At 39.4% G+C, this 12,617-nt stretch overlaps 1 long non-coding RNA gene across 1 annotated transcript; it reads left to right on the top strand.

Annotated features, from left to right (window-relative positions):
- Positions 1-1,227: 1,227 nt before the first annotated feature.
- Positions 1,228-11,319, top strand: LOC311607679. The gene is made up of 2 exons (XR_014782698.1): positions 1,228-9,545; positions 9,845-11,319. It is a non-coding gene; the product is annotated as an uncharacterized lncRNA (long non-coding RNA).
- Positions 11,320-12,617: the final 1,298 nt, after the last annotated feature.

The following is a 12,617-nucleotide window of genomic DNA, read 5'->3' as shown; positions in this document are numbered from 1 at the left end:
GGTCAGTTTTATATTTTTAACATCGAAGCTCATTTGTGGCATATTCAGTTTAACTGAAAAGGAAAAGATGACTCAACATGTTAGATAAAATATACAAAATAATGGATAATGATATATTGATGTCATTTTTAAGCATCAGCATGTAGTTTCAACTTTAGATGTATTACATAAATTGTTTAGTTGAATAGCTTAAGGTTTTGGACATGTCACTCTGATAAATAATTAAATTGTGTGTGTGTGTGTGTGTGTGTGTGTGTGTGTGTGTGTGTGTGTGTATTGTTGTGAGTCTCTGAGAGCAGGTGCATGCTTCCCCCCATGGCATTCTTTGTGAACTGTTTTTTTTTTCTCAGTTACCTTGTCCCTGAGTGCTGCGTGCACTGAGCAGGGGGTCTTGAAGCATAGAATTGGCCCATGTGTGGAGGAACAGGTGTCTATTTATGCGGCAGCATTCTCCTCAGCTCACTCAGCCTGGGCTGCAGTATGTTCTCTAGCTTCCCCACAAATCTTCCTTGTGCGTTTACAATAATAACAATTCCATTTTTTTTGCCCACATGTTTAAAATGTTTTGAAGCTGCCATTCACTAACAGCCTTAGTTTAGTTACACACAAACTGTTTGAACGCCATCAGAACTTCTGAAGTTACAGCTTTTCTCCCTAATTATGAGCCATACATTATTGTCTATATCATCTGTTGAATAAACAGCTTTTGTGCCTGCCAAAAGAATATCTGGAGGTGTTCTTATTTACATTGTATTTTGAAAATACAAACAAAAACACAAACATGGCTTACTGTATGTTATATTAATAAAACTACCATAATCAAAACATTACCTGATTTCCCCTTATTTAGCATAATTTTTAAAAATGGAGTTCATATTTGAAAAAAAATACCGTAACCAACACCTATTGAAGAGAAAAATAAGCACTCAATATCAGTTTGTGTTAATTAAGGAATAGAGATTTGTTAAAACATATTGAAAATTTAGGTCGATATTAAACTGAAACCAGAACACACCTGCTGCCACATACAGATGCAGTGCTATCTTTCTTTTTTAATATTTCTGTATTTTTGCATATACATTTATATTATTATGCATATATAAAATAAACTACATACAGTAAGAAAAACCACAAAAATCAGGAATTATATTAATGCTACATTCATAGTGTTTTGGCTATTTGTATTTAGCAACCTTGAAGAAAACATCTTTCCTATCTCAGTGCACTTAAAATTCTGAATGTAAAGCAATAGCTATCATATCTCATCTTATATCTACTTAAAACATCTATATAGACCTAAGAACATCTTAAGCCCTAAACAACTAAGCTAGATTATAAATGTAAACTATCTAGTCTTCAACCCTATCAAGACTTGAGAAGGAATAAATTTAGTTACCTGAGTAAACAGGAAGTGAAGGCTAGCAACTTCCAAAGTGACAAAGATGACAGAGACAGTTTGCTGCCTGAACAGCCACCCAAAACTCTCTTCATCAGAAGGAATTTTAGCATGGGCATTAAAAGGTCTCTGATAACTCATTAGTTTGACACCCATTGTACTGGCTTCATTCCTTTCACAAATGAGATTTCTATTTTAAAAAAATTAAAATTCATATCCTAGGTGCTCCATACTGTTTGTAACAATGCACAGAAATTAATTTTCCATAATTAAACAGAATTAGCAAATTATTTAAATATTAGACAGTAAAATTATATTCAAGGTAAAGCAACTATATTCCATTATGGGTTATTTATAGACTTTTAGCTTTTAAATATGACGTTCCTCTGTCTGTCTTGACTACTCTCTGTCATACGACTTGTTTTTCTTTCATTTTTATATCAAAGTAGTCCATGTAGATGGTTAGCCACTGCATGGAACTGATAACATTAATAAAGTTATAAATAATCTATGTATAACAATACAATTATTAGTAAACAACAACAAACAGGTATTATGTAATATCTTGCATTCACTCAATCTTTAGACTAACCCAAATGAAGCTGTACCATTATTATTCAATTTTCCAAGCAGGGAAAGTGAAGGGAATAACTATTAAAAACAAGGATTATAAGGAGGAGGTGGTGCACACACTATTTGAACTCAGTACTTCTGTTTCAGGATCCATATGTTTAATCTTGATGGGGTTTTTCTCTATACTCTTCTACTCTTGTCAATATCCGTGGCCTTTTCTGCTCCACTCACATCTACCTTTTGCTCCTGCTAGCAGAAAGGGAACTGGTTTTAATTACTTCTTTTTTGTCCGTTGTTCTTCAGATTCATGTTGCTCCTTCGGTTTGTCCTTTGAAGCAGGCTGACTCCCACTCTGTAGCTTTCCTGTCTAGTTTTATGTCAACTTGACACAAGCTAGAGTCATCAGAGAGGAGGGAGCCTCAGTTTAGAAAATGTCTCCATAAGATCCATGTTCTTAATTGGGTATTGGTGGGGGAGGGCCAAGCTCATTACAGACCGTGCCAACCTTGTGCTGGTGGGTTCCATAAGCGAGCAGGCTGAGCAAAGCATGAAGAGCAAGACAGTAAGCAGCACTCTTCCATATTCATTGCATCAGCTCCCTCTTCCAGGTTCCTGGCCTGCCTGAGTCCTTGCCCTGACTTTCTTTGATCATGAACAGTGAAGTAAGCCGTCAGGTAAACCCTTTCCTACCAAAGTTGAATTGGTCATGGTGTTTCATCTTGCCAGTACTAACAAAGAACAGTCACCCAGGCAGGCCAGGACCTGCACGCCTCCTGCCTCTGCCTCAAAAATTCAAGTGTTGCAGGTTTATTTTTACCAATCCAGCTTTCATATTAAAAAATATATCTTATTTTATATTATTAGATGCATGTAATAGGTTTGGATCGAATCTACTACCATGTCCTCCCTCCAATCGCTCTCCTGCCCCACATCTATTTTTCCTCCAGACTTCACTAGCAGTCTCTCATTTCATTTGGTACCTGTTGCGTTTACTCAGTGCTGCCTGTGTACGCACTGTGAATCACCGTCTACCAGAGCATGCCAATAGCTCCTTAGCTACAAGTGGGGCATCACGTTGGCACATTAGCTGCACTGATCTTGCACAAGTCTTTTGTGTGTATTCCCCACCACTGAGCTTATTCGTGTAGATGTGCTGTCATGGCCAGTAAATACTGTTTCTTTGCAGATACATACCTACTCCACCAGGCTCTTCTGAACTTTCTGCTTCTCTCTTCCAATAATCGAATAAGAATGATCCCATTCCGTATTTTATTCATTTATCTTAGGTTTATCTTATTTTTACTTATTTACTATTATGTGTTTTGCCTACATGTATGTATATGCATCACATTTATGTGTGGTGCTTTCAGAGGTGTCTTCTTATGCATGGAACTGGAGTTACAGATCAGCATAAGCCACCACATGGATGCTGGGATTTGAACCCAGATCCTCCGGAAGAGCAACATGTGCTCTTAACCATTGTTATAGCCCTCTGGTCCCCTATTCCATGCTTTAAAATTATATAATTTATTGCCATTTCCGTATAATGAGTTTTTGCAATATTGTTTTTCTGATCATGGGAAATGTGGCTTTTCATGGATTAACCTTCCCATGAAGTACATATAAGCAATCGTATATATACTTGTGTTTTCCCTCATCGTCAAAATATAGTATGACTGAGATATTTATTAGATCCACATTCAGTGTCTTTATGTTTATAATAAGACTGACACCTATATATGAAATAATAAAGATGTACCTAAAATGTATTGGGACCTTAGCACCCTCAAACAGTAGCTGGGCGTAGTTCATACTGTACAGCTTACTCTTGATATTTTCTTACTCTATCATCTATGTCCCTGTGTTTTACAGATGATAGTTATCCTGTCATATTTACTCAATATTATTGTTTGTGTTCATTTCTTTTTATCTTCAAGTTGGTTTTGACAGAACTTAAAATTCTTCTCAGAATAGCCACATGGCGTAGGCATCGGGCACCTCACAGGTTTGTGTTGGGTGGATGGGAGGTTGGCTCAGGGGCCGGGGAAGCAACAGACATAGAATCCACACCCAGAGCCCTCTGCTCACCTGCTCCCAGATGGCCTGGATCCTGGCTTGGCCTGACAAACAACTGTTAGCACTGGATTTGTCTTCTTGCTAAATTTGGTAACTGCATGCCTGCCCACCTGCCAAGGCTTAGTTTTGAAATAGCTCTCTGAGAAGTACAAAGCAGGACTGAAACTCTCTGAGATCAAATCACCTCTAAGTGTCTTGGGCCCCTTCACAGAAACTGATAAGACTTGCTGATCATAGGAATGTTTTTGAAATTACTTTCTGTATGTTTGTGTGTCTGTATGTATGCATACATATGTGTCCCATGGCATACTTGTAGAAGTCAGTTCTTTCTTTCCTCTCTGTGTGTCTTGGAATTTGAACTCTGGTCCTCAGGATAAGCAGTAAGGGCTTTTTTCCCACTGAGTCACCTCCTGGCCTGTCATCATAGAATTCTAAACTGAAAATCATTTCTTATTACTGACTTCTTATATTGATCCTCTGATCAAAACGTGTTTTCATTTTCTGAGACATTTTCTCAACTTTGGATTCCAAAATTTCCTTTTTTCCCCCCATATTCCATTCTTAATTTTCAGGCACCTCCCCCTCATGTTTTCTCTGTGCATATTAATTTCAGATTCTTTATTTTTCTGTGCTTCCTCTTGACTATTTTCATCAAATTGTTTATTTTCAGTTTGTTCCTTGGACTGGGTCCTGCATTTTAAATATTACAATGAATGATCTGTTGATACTTTAAGTCCATTTGTTTTTAAAAGTAGAAATCAGAGAAACAGACAAGTATTTATATGGTGATGGATTTCAGTTGAACTGTGTTGCTTTCCCAGAGAAAAGTGTATATTCACCTCCTGTGTGAAGGAGGGTGGGTGTAAACCTGAACATGCATCAATTTCTCAGCCTCCAAGTGGGAAACTGGGTAGAAACTTTTCATCATTTAGGATGCAAAACTTTCCTTGCATCCCCATTTTTCAGCCAAAACCACATCTTTCTTGGGTGACACTTGTGTCTGTGAACCCAGAAACTACCCAAGTTTCTTTTCTCTGGACAGCATACTCCTGTCACTTCAAATGTTTTGGCTACACCAACTGGAGAAAGGGATCTGGGCTCTGTCTGCTAATTCCAGCTTTTCAGCCATCTGCCTCCCATTGTGCCTTCAGTCTGGCCTTCTGAAACGACAGGCTACGTTCGGAATAACTCAGACCTACACTTGTCAATGGTTCTTTGACGTGAATCAGGTTTCTACACCTTGATTTTCACCCTAGGCAATTACATTATTTCAGCTTTCTTAGTGTTGATTTCGTCTTTCTCGGCCTTGAAAATACTGATTTCCATCCTCCTTCTTGGTCCTCACCATTTGGAGATAGGGCCTTTCTGTGTTTGTTTCCTTTTTTATGTACTCACTATGATTTTCCTACGAGTGAGATGATCAATATGTCTTATTACTTGGTCATGTAGATGATTATTATTATCCAAAACTATTTCTCGCTTTAAGTGATTATGAATTACCAACTTTACCAGAGAAATTAGTTTGAAACATTGTTTTCCTGTTGCCTTATTTCATTTTTATGTTGTCAGAGGTGAGTTTATGTGTTGAGTATGTAGTGACCCAGATTTCACATATTAAAGTACATAAACATGCCTGCATAAATTACACTGAACATGACAGATTTCGCTGGACTGAAAGCCATGTAAAAGTCACATTTCTCAATTTTTAAGTAGCTTTGCTTCAATCATCCTGAGTATTGCTGAGACAAAGAAATGTAAGAAAGATAACAACTATAGGTTATAAAACTATACACAATACATTCATATGAAATAAGCTAATATGGTCTTGAATGTAACCAACTCATGGTTATAAAATTGCAATATTATTTAGCATTCAGTGAAAAACGAGACATTTGGAGTGAATTACCAGCTTCAAGCAGTCTGGATCTGTTGTTGTCACCTAAAAAAAGACTGTCTGTGATTCTCTCTGTGTATGTGTTCTTTTTATTCCCTCTTAATTGCCATTTTTCCCAGACCAGCTGTAGCATCTATGTCCTGACTTTGATCCAACTACTTACTTTAACCCACAGAAAATGTGTCCCATAGACACATGCATCACTACAATGCCTCAAGTCTTGACAAGATGGCTTTTTAACATGATGGAATGCAGGAGGAGTGGCATGGATTGATGCTCTGACACGTGGAGAGAGAGAATGGTAAGACCTCTTCATAACAAATATTGGCACAGGAGTACATTTCTTTTCACCTAAAATTATAGGTAAATATGAAGCCGAAATTTCAGTCGAGGCCGAGGAAGGAGTAAAATGTCAGGTCATCTGCCTTTTCCCAGAGTCTTGCATTAAAACAGTCTCATTTTTAAAACAATTTTATGTTAAATCTTATTGTAATTGCAATTATCTGTATGTGGGTTGGAGTGGGTAAACGTTTGTGGTCACGGGTTTGCCAATTGAGTCCAGAGGCATTGAATTCCCTGGGGCCAGATATACAGGCAGTTATGAGCCTTCTGACATGGGTGTTCAAAACTGAATTCAGGTCCCCTGCAAAAGTAATGCCTTCTCTTAACTTCTAAGGCATCCCTTCAGCTCTCGTTTTACATAATGTAATTGAGTCATCTCAAATTTCACTGCAGGTGAGGCTCTAAAGAAGGGCATTTATAAGGGGCACTATTTCGATAAGCAGTACATAGATGCCCGTCACTGTAGAAATTAAACCTGTGCACTTGGAAAACTTGAGGTTATCTCAGTTGGATCTTGTAAATGTTGGCTACTTCTGAAATACTCTGGTAGACTCTGGTCTGAACCAGATTCAATACAAATTATAAATTCAATGAAAATTACAGATTCAATACAAATTAGGTGAAAAAGATTTAACCATAGATTTCAGGAAGCTTCCTTACCCCTCTCTGTTTTTCCTGAATTCCTGAGTTCCTCAGTTATCCGGATTGCTGTATTCACACTAATTTCCACCTTCCAAGGAGACCCAGCAAGTGTCTGTCCCTGCCTTTCTCAGCATTTTTCTGTCAGGACCCTAATGGCCCACTCTCCTGTGACTCTCCTTGCCACAGGAGGCCCTGTAAGTATATGTACTCAGGTTTCTTTGATTTTTTTTTTCATCTCGTGACTCAAAAAAACAAAAACAAAACAAAACTAACAAGCAAAAAACAAAACCAAAACAAAACCCACTGGTCCTGGAACTTCTTGACCATCCAGCAATTGCTCCAGGATTGATGACTACCTTTCACTGCCCCCTTCCCACTCAGAGTCCCCCAAAATCCCTTCTGTCACTCTCCAGTGACCTTTCAGTCACCACATTATTCCCTGAGAGTTTTATCACTATTGATCCTCTCGGCCCTACCTCCCAACCTCCCAGAACCCATTAGCTATTGCACTAGGCTAGTAGGATTGTCTGCAACCTAGACGTAGGATTAAATATCCTATCAATGATATGTCTAACCTAAGTGCAGACAAAGCTGACTTTGAGCCAGAACTAATTTGAAGAAGTAAAGACAGTCACTTCATTTGGATCAAGTGAACAATACAGTAAGAAGCTATTATAATTCTAAACATTTACACATCAAACTCAGATACCTCCAACTCAAATAAACAAAAGTGATTAGGTATTAAACCTCATAGTAACCCCAATATAACAATAGCCAATGTTTCCTCATCCCATTCCCACTAAGGAACAACTCATTCAGACAAAACATGAACAATAAAATGTTAGACTTAAAATATGACATATGACAACTGGATGTAACAAACATCAACAGAATATTTTGTCCAAGCATTACAGAGTATATGGTCTCAGAAATCTGTGAAATTTAGTTTAAGACAGATGGAAACATTTACCAAGTACAGGAGAATTGATATAATTCCCTGCATCCTTACTGCAGTAGACCAAAGCAAGAAAAACTACAGAAAATAGACACATTCATGGATAGTAAACCATATGCTATTGAACAATGAATAGGTTGTTAAGGAAATCAAGAAGGGAGTAGAAACATTCTTAGAATGAATGATTGAAAACACAATGTTCCGAAGTCTATAAAACACAAGGCTGGCTGTCTATGCAGATGAGTTTATAGCACTAGGCACCTGCCTCACAAGATAAGAGAAATTTCAACTGAGAGGTTGAAACAAGGATTTGGAGTCTGTCAAGGAGTAGAAGAGAGAGTAGTAGGTTTAGGGGAAGTAAGACATGAGCAGAGGCACACGCCTGCTCCTGCCTTCATCAGCTGCTCAGGCATGATTTCTGATGCATGCAGGGCAGTGTGAAGGCTCCTATTCTGCTTTAACAAAATGTGGGGTTTCTCACGTTCTCTATACTTTTCCAGTTACTGTGCATATTCTGACTGTGGTTCTTTGAGTAACTTTGTCCCTCATATTTACATTTTTTAGCCCCCAATGATGAGCTGTATGGACCAATAAGGGGGTATGACCTTTGTTGGAGTATGTACTTGTTGGCGGAGATGTGGCACTAGGGGTGGACTTTGAACTTTCAAAGGCCCACACCAGGCCCAGTGGTCTTTCTCTTTCACTGCCTGCAGATTATGATGTAATTCTCTCAGCTACTGCTCTGGCGCCATGCCTTCCTCTCTGCCACCATGGCGCCCACAGTTTTGATAATGGCAGAAGAGGTTTCAAGACAACCTAGTATTGACTGTGCCATGTGGTTATGAGCGATTACTTTTCTGGAAATATACAGTGAAAAGGAGCAAGCAGAGCAAGGGAAAATACAAAATATACAGTTTGAGGAGAAAACGAGCAGCAGAAAATATAATGTTGAGATGTAAGTTCCTGTGCACCAAGATATTTTTTTTTAAAAAGCCTGATGCTAAATGGAATGAAGGAATTGTTGACTTCAGAGCAAGACCTATCCAGCTAAACTTCCAATTGTGAAAAGTTGGAAGTTTAAAGGAATTTGGAAGTTTAAATGTTGGAAGAATTAAAGGAAAGCTTGAGCGGTAAAGAAAACCATCAATGGGAAAATTATACAAATATAAAACACGGAGAGGAACAGCTTGAAGCTTCCAGCATGTGGTTCTGGCTTCAGGGTAAAGGGAACAGAAAAGGGGTTATGGAATCTGGGGTTAAAGAAAAGCTGATGGGGACAGGAATGTGGCAGAGGAGCCCCTGCAGGGAGGCCTGAAGAGGTCATTTCCTAAGGCTGCAAAGTAGAAGCCTGGATTGTGTTGGAGACCCCCCCAAGATGTTGGAGATGCTAGAGTCGTAGAATATTTGCCCAAGAGAGCTGGTAAGAGGGCGTGAAACCAGCCTAAGAGAGAGAAGTAGGTTGTAGTCAACAAAGCTGAAAGGAGTTGGAGACCTGAAGAGTGAGTGCATCAACCTCAGGCATGGAACGCAGAATTTGGAGTTTGCTCTGCTGATTTTTGGTCTTGCTTTGGTCCAGTATTTCCTTTTTGAAGTGGTAATATATATTCTGGCCATTGTATGTTGGAAGTATATGATCTGTCTTTTTATTTTGATTTTTCAGTTGTGAGGTAGTGCCGTGCTTCACTTGACAGGCAAGAAAGACGCGACCACCGGTTCTTCTCCTAAGCAGCTTTATTCAGGCCTTCTTTCTTCTTTCTCAGAGAATCCCCCAAGCCACGCCCCTCACGCTCATTTATACTACCCAAACAACCAATCACACTAAGCCACGTCTCACGTGCTGATAGGCTCACGAGCAGCGGGCCTTTTTCAAATAAGGGGTGTTTGTTTAAATCGAGGTGGCTCCGGCTGCATGCCAGGCGCCATGTGGAGGTGGGGGTCCACAAAGGGCTCTGTGGCTCCCTACAAGGTAGCAACCAGAGAAAGCTGCTTGGATATGAATTTAAGCTAATAGAAAGTCTTTATTAGGTGACCAGAAACTACCCTGGGTGTTTGAGATCACAGTGTAGCAATGAGCCTTTCTCAGGCTGCAGTTTTACACACACACACACACACACACACACACACACACACACACACACACACACACTATTCTGCATTGGCATACTTTGGTTAACAAAACTAGTTAGCCAGAAGGAGAAGTACAGAAGCTGATAGGCAAGGTTAGTACATTTAGAGACTTCCTCAGAACTATGGACTTCGATGGATTAGTCTTTGTTTTAGTTTTGGCAGATGGTGCTGTCTACATAATGAATTGACAGTCTGAATGGTATTTCTATCATGGAGTCAGTTGTGCTAAGGTCTGGGGCTCTGTTATATTACAGTTTAGAGACAACCTTGAGTCTCAGAAGAGACTTTGGACTTTCAAACAGTGTTGAGACTGTGAAAGAGTATGGGACCTTTTGAAATTGGGCTAAATGAATTTTTCATGATGATCTAGCTACAAGCCTATGGGGGCCTGGGAGTGCAATGTAGTGGTTTGCATGAGAGTGCTGTTCTCCCATAGGCTCCTATGTTTTAATGCTTAGTCACCAACTGAACTGTTTTGGAAGGATTAAAGGATTGTCCTTTGTTGGAGAAGGTATGCCACACCAGACTCAGTCTCTGTTTCTGTCTATCTCTGTCTGCCTCTGTCTCTCTATCAATGTGTCTCTGTCTCTGTCTCTCTCTCTCTGTGTGTGTCTGTCTGTCTGTCTTTACATCATTATGTGAAGCTCTCAGCTGTTGCTCCAGCATCATGCCTTCCTGACTGCCACCATGCTCCCTACCATGAATAATAGTAGACTAACTCCCTGAGACTGTGCCCAAGGGCCCAACACTATGCTTTTCTTTATAACAGTTGCCATGGGCATGGGGTCTTATCACAGCACTAGAACAATGACTGTGCTGGCTAGCTTTATGTCAACCTGAGACACAAGCTAGAGTCATCAGAGGGGAGGGAGCCTTGGTTTTAAAAATGCTTACATATTATTAAGTCATTGGCAAGTTTATAGAGTATTTTCTTAATTGGTTGGGGGAGGTCCCAGCTCATTGTGGGACAGGGGCTCTCCTGGGCTTGTGGCCCTGGGATGTATAAGAAAGTAGGCTGAGCAAGCCATGGAGAACAAGCCAATAAGCAATATTCCTCCAAGGCCTCTGCATCAGCTCCTGCCTTTAGGTTCCTGTTCTGTTTGAATTCCTATCCTAGCTTCTTTCAGTGATGGACTATGATATGGAACCCTTTTCCTCCCTAAGTTGTTTTGGCCATGATGTTTCGTCGTAGCAATAAAAACCTTAACTAGGACATGAATAAGAAGTTGACCTAGTAGAAAGGAAGTAGCTAAAGACGTGAACAGTTCCATACAGAACAGCTGGTGAGGAGAACTGAGATGACACTCTAGAAGACCCATGGTCAAAAACATAGCATCATCAGATCAAGAATGTCAAGTAGGTTTGAAAAATAAAATTCAATCAAACATCTAAAAATTCAAAATATGTTTGCAAAGTTGTAATCAATGAGCCACCATAGTAAAGAGCACTGGACTCTATTCCATAGGACCTGGGTGCAATTTCCTCTACGCACTTGGTGGCACACAACCATATGTAACTCCAGACTCAGGGCATTGGATGCCCTCTTCTGCCCTTTAGGATAATGCACACATATGTGCCCTCTTCTGCACTTTAGGACAATACACACATATGTGCACAGACATAAATACATGCAAAATCTCATCCACATACTTTTTTTGTTAAATCAAGAATGTTATCTACAAACTCAAATAGAAAATATGAAAATCATGTAAGTGACAAAAATAAGAGTACAATAACTTACTGGGGCTTCAAAAAATAGAGAACAAATAATGTTGGAACAAATGACACCCTAGCCACAGGGTATTCATCCAAAGACTAAAACAACCATTATCTGACCCTAGAAATACTATCTGTAAAACTAAAATCTCATGTAAATGTTGCCTGCATATATAGAAATACAATTATCGATTATAAAAATTTAAAAATGTAAGTAGTTGCTGGCTGCTAAGACAGTGAGTCAAGAGTTGTTATTTCTTATTTCTTAAGATAAAATAACAGTCAATATAGAGTTGTATAGCAAAGAAAATCATTTCTTATAGTTGTGAAAAAAGACAGTATATTTTCTGATAGAATTCCCATTGAATATGTTCAAATGAACGTTAAATACAGTTCTTCAGTGGAATTTAAATTAGAAGAAGTGTGAACAGACATCCCGGTATGTGTTTGTGCTGAAGAGAAGCAGCCCAAAAATGCACACCAAATGACTAGTGTGGAAGCCAGAGGTCCACACACAGGTGGAGGGCAAAAGGAAAACGGCTGATTTTAAACTTTGTCAAGCACATGCAGTAAAACCCTCAGGGAAAGACAGGAGTGGCTGCGCATCTATTGGAGGCAATGAGACCAGTCTGCCCTGCACAGTGAGACGCTATCACAAAACTCCAATGGCTGGGTGTGGCTCAGTGGTGAAGGACCTGACAAGGTCCTGGGCTTGAACTCCAGCACCAGAGTAGAGAGAGCTAGAGTAAATAAACTGCATCTAGATGAGTGAAAGGATAAAAAAGACTGAACACACATGTATACGCACAGTGTATTAATAGTCACTTGTCTTATCTCTGTGACCAAATGCCTGACAGGAAGTAACTTAGGGCAGCAAGGGTTTGGGGAGTAGCTAT

Source organism: Acomys minous, assembly GCF_964271855.1.
Source record: "Acomys minous genome assembly, chromosome: 10".
Lineage (NCBI taxonomy): Eukaryota > Metazoa > Chordata > Mammalia > Rodentia > Muridae > Acomys > Acomys minous.
This window is presented reverse-complemented; position numbering and strand designations above follow the sequence as displayed.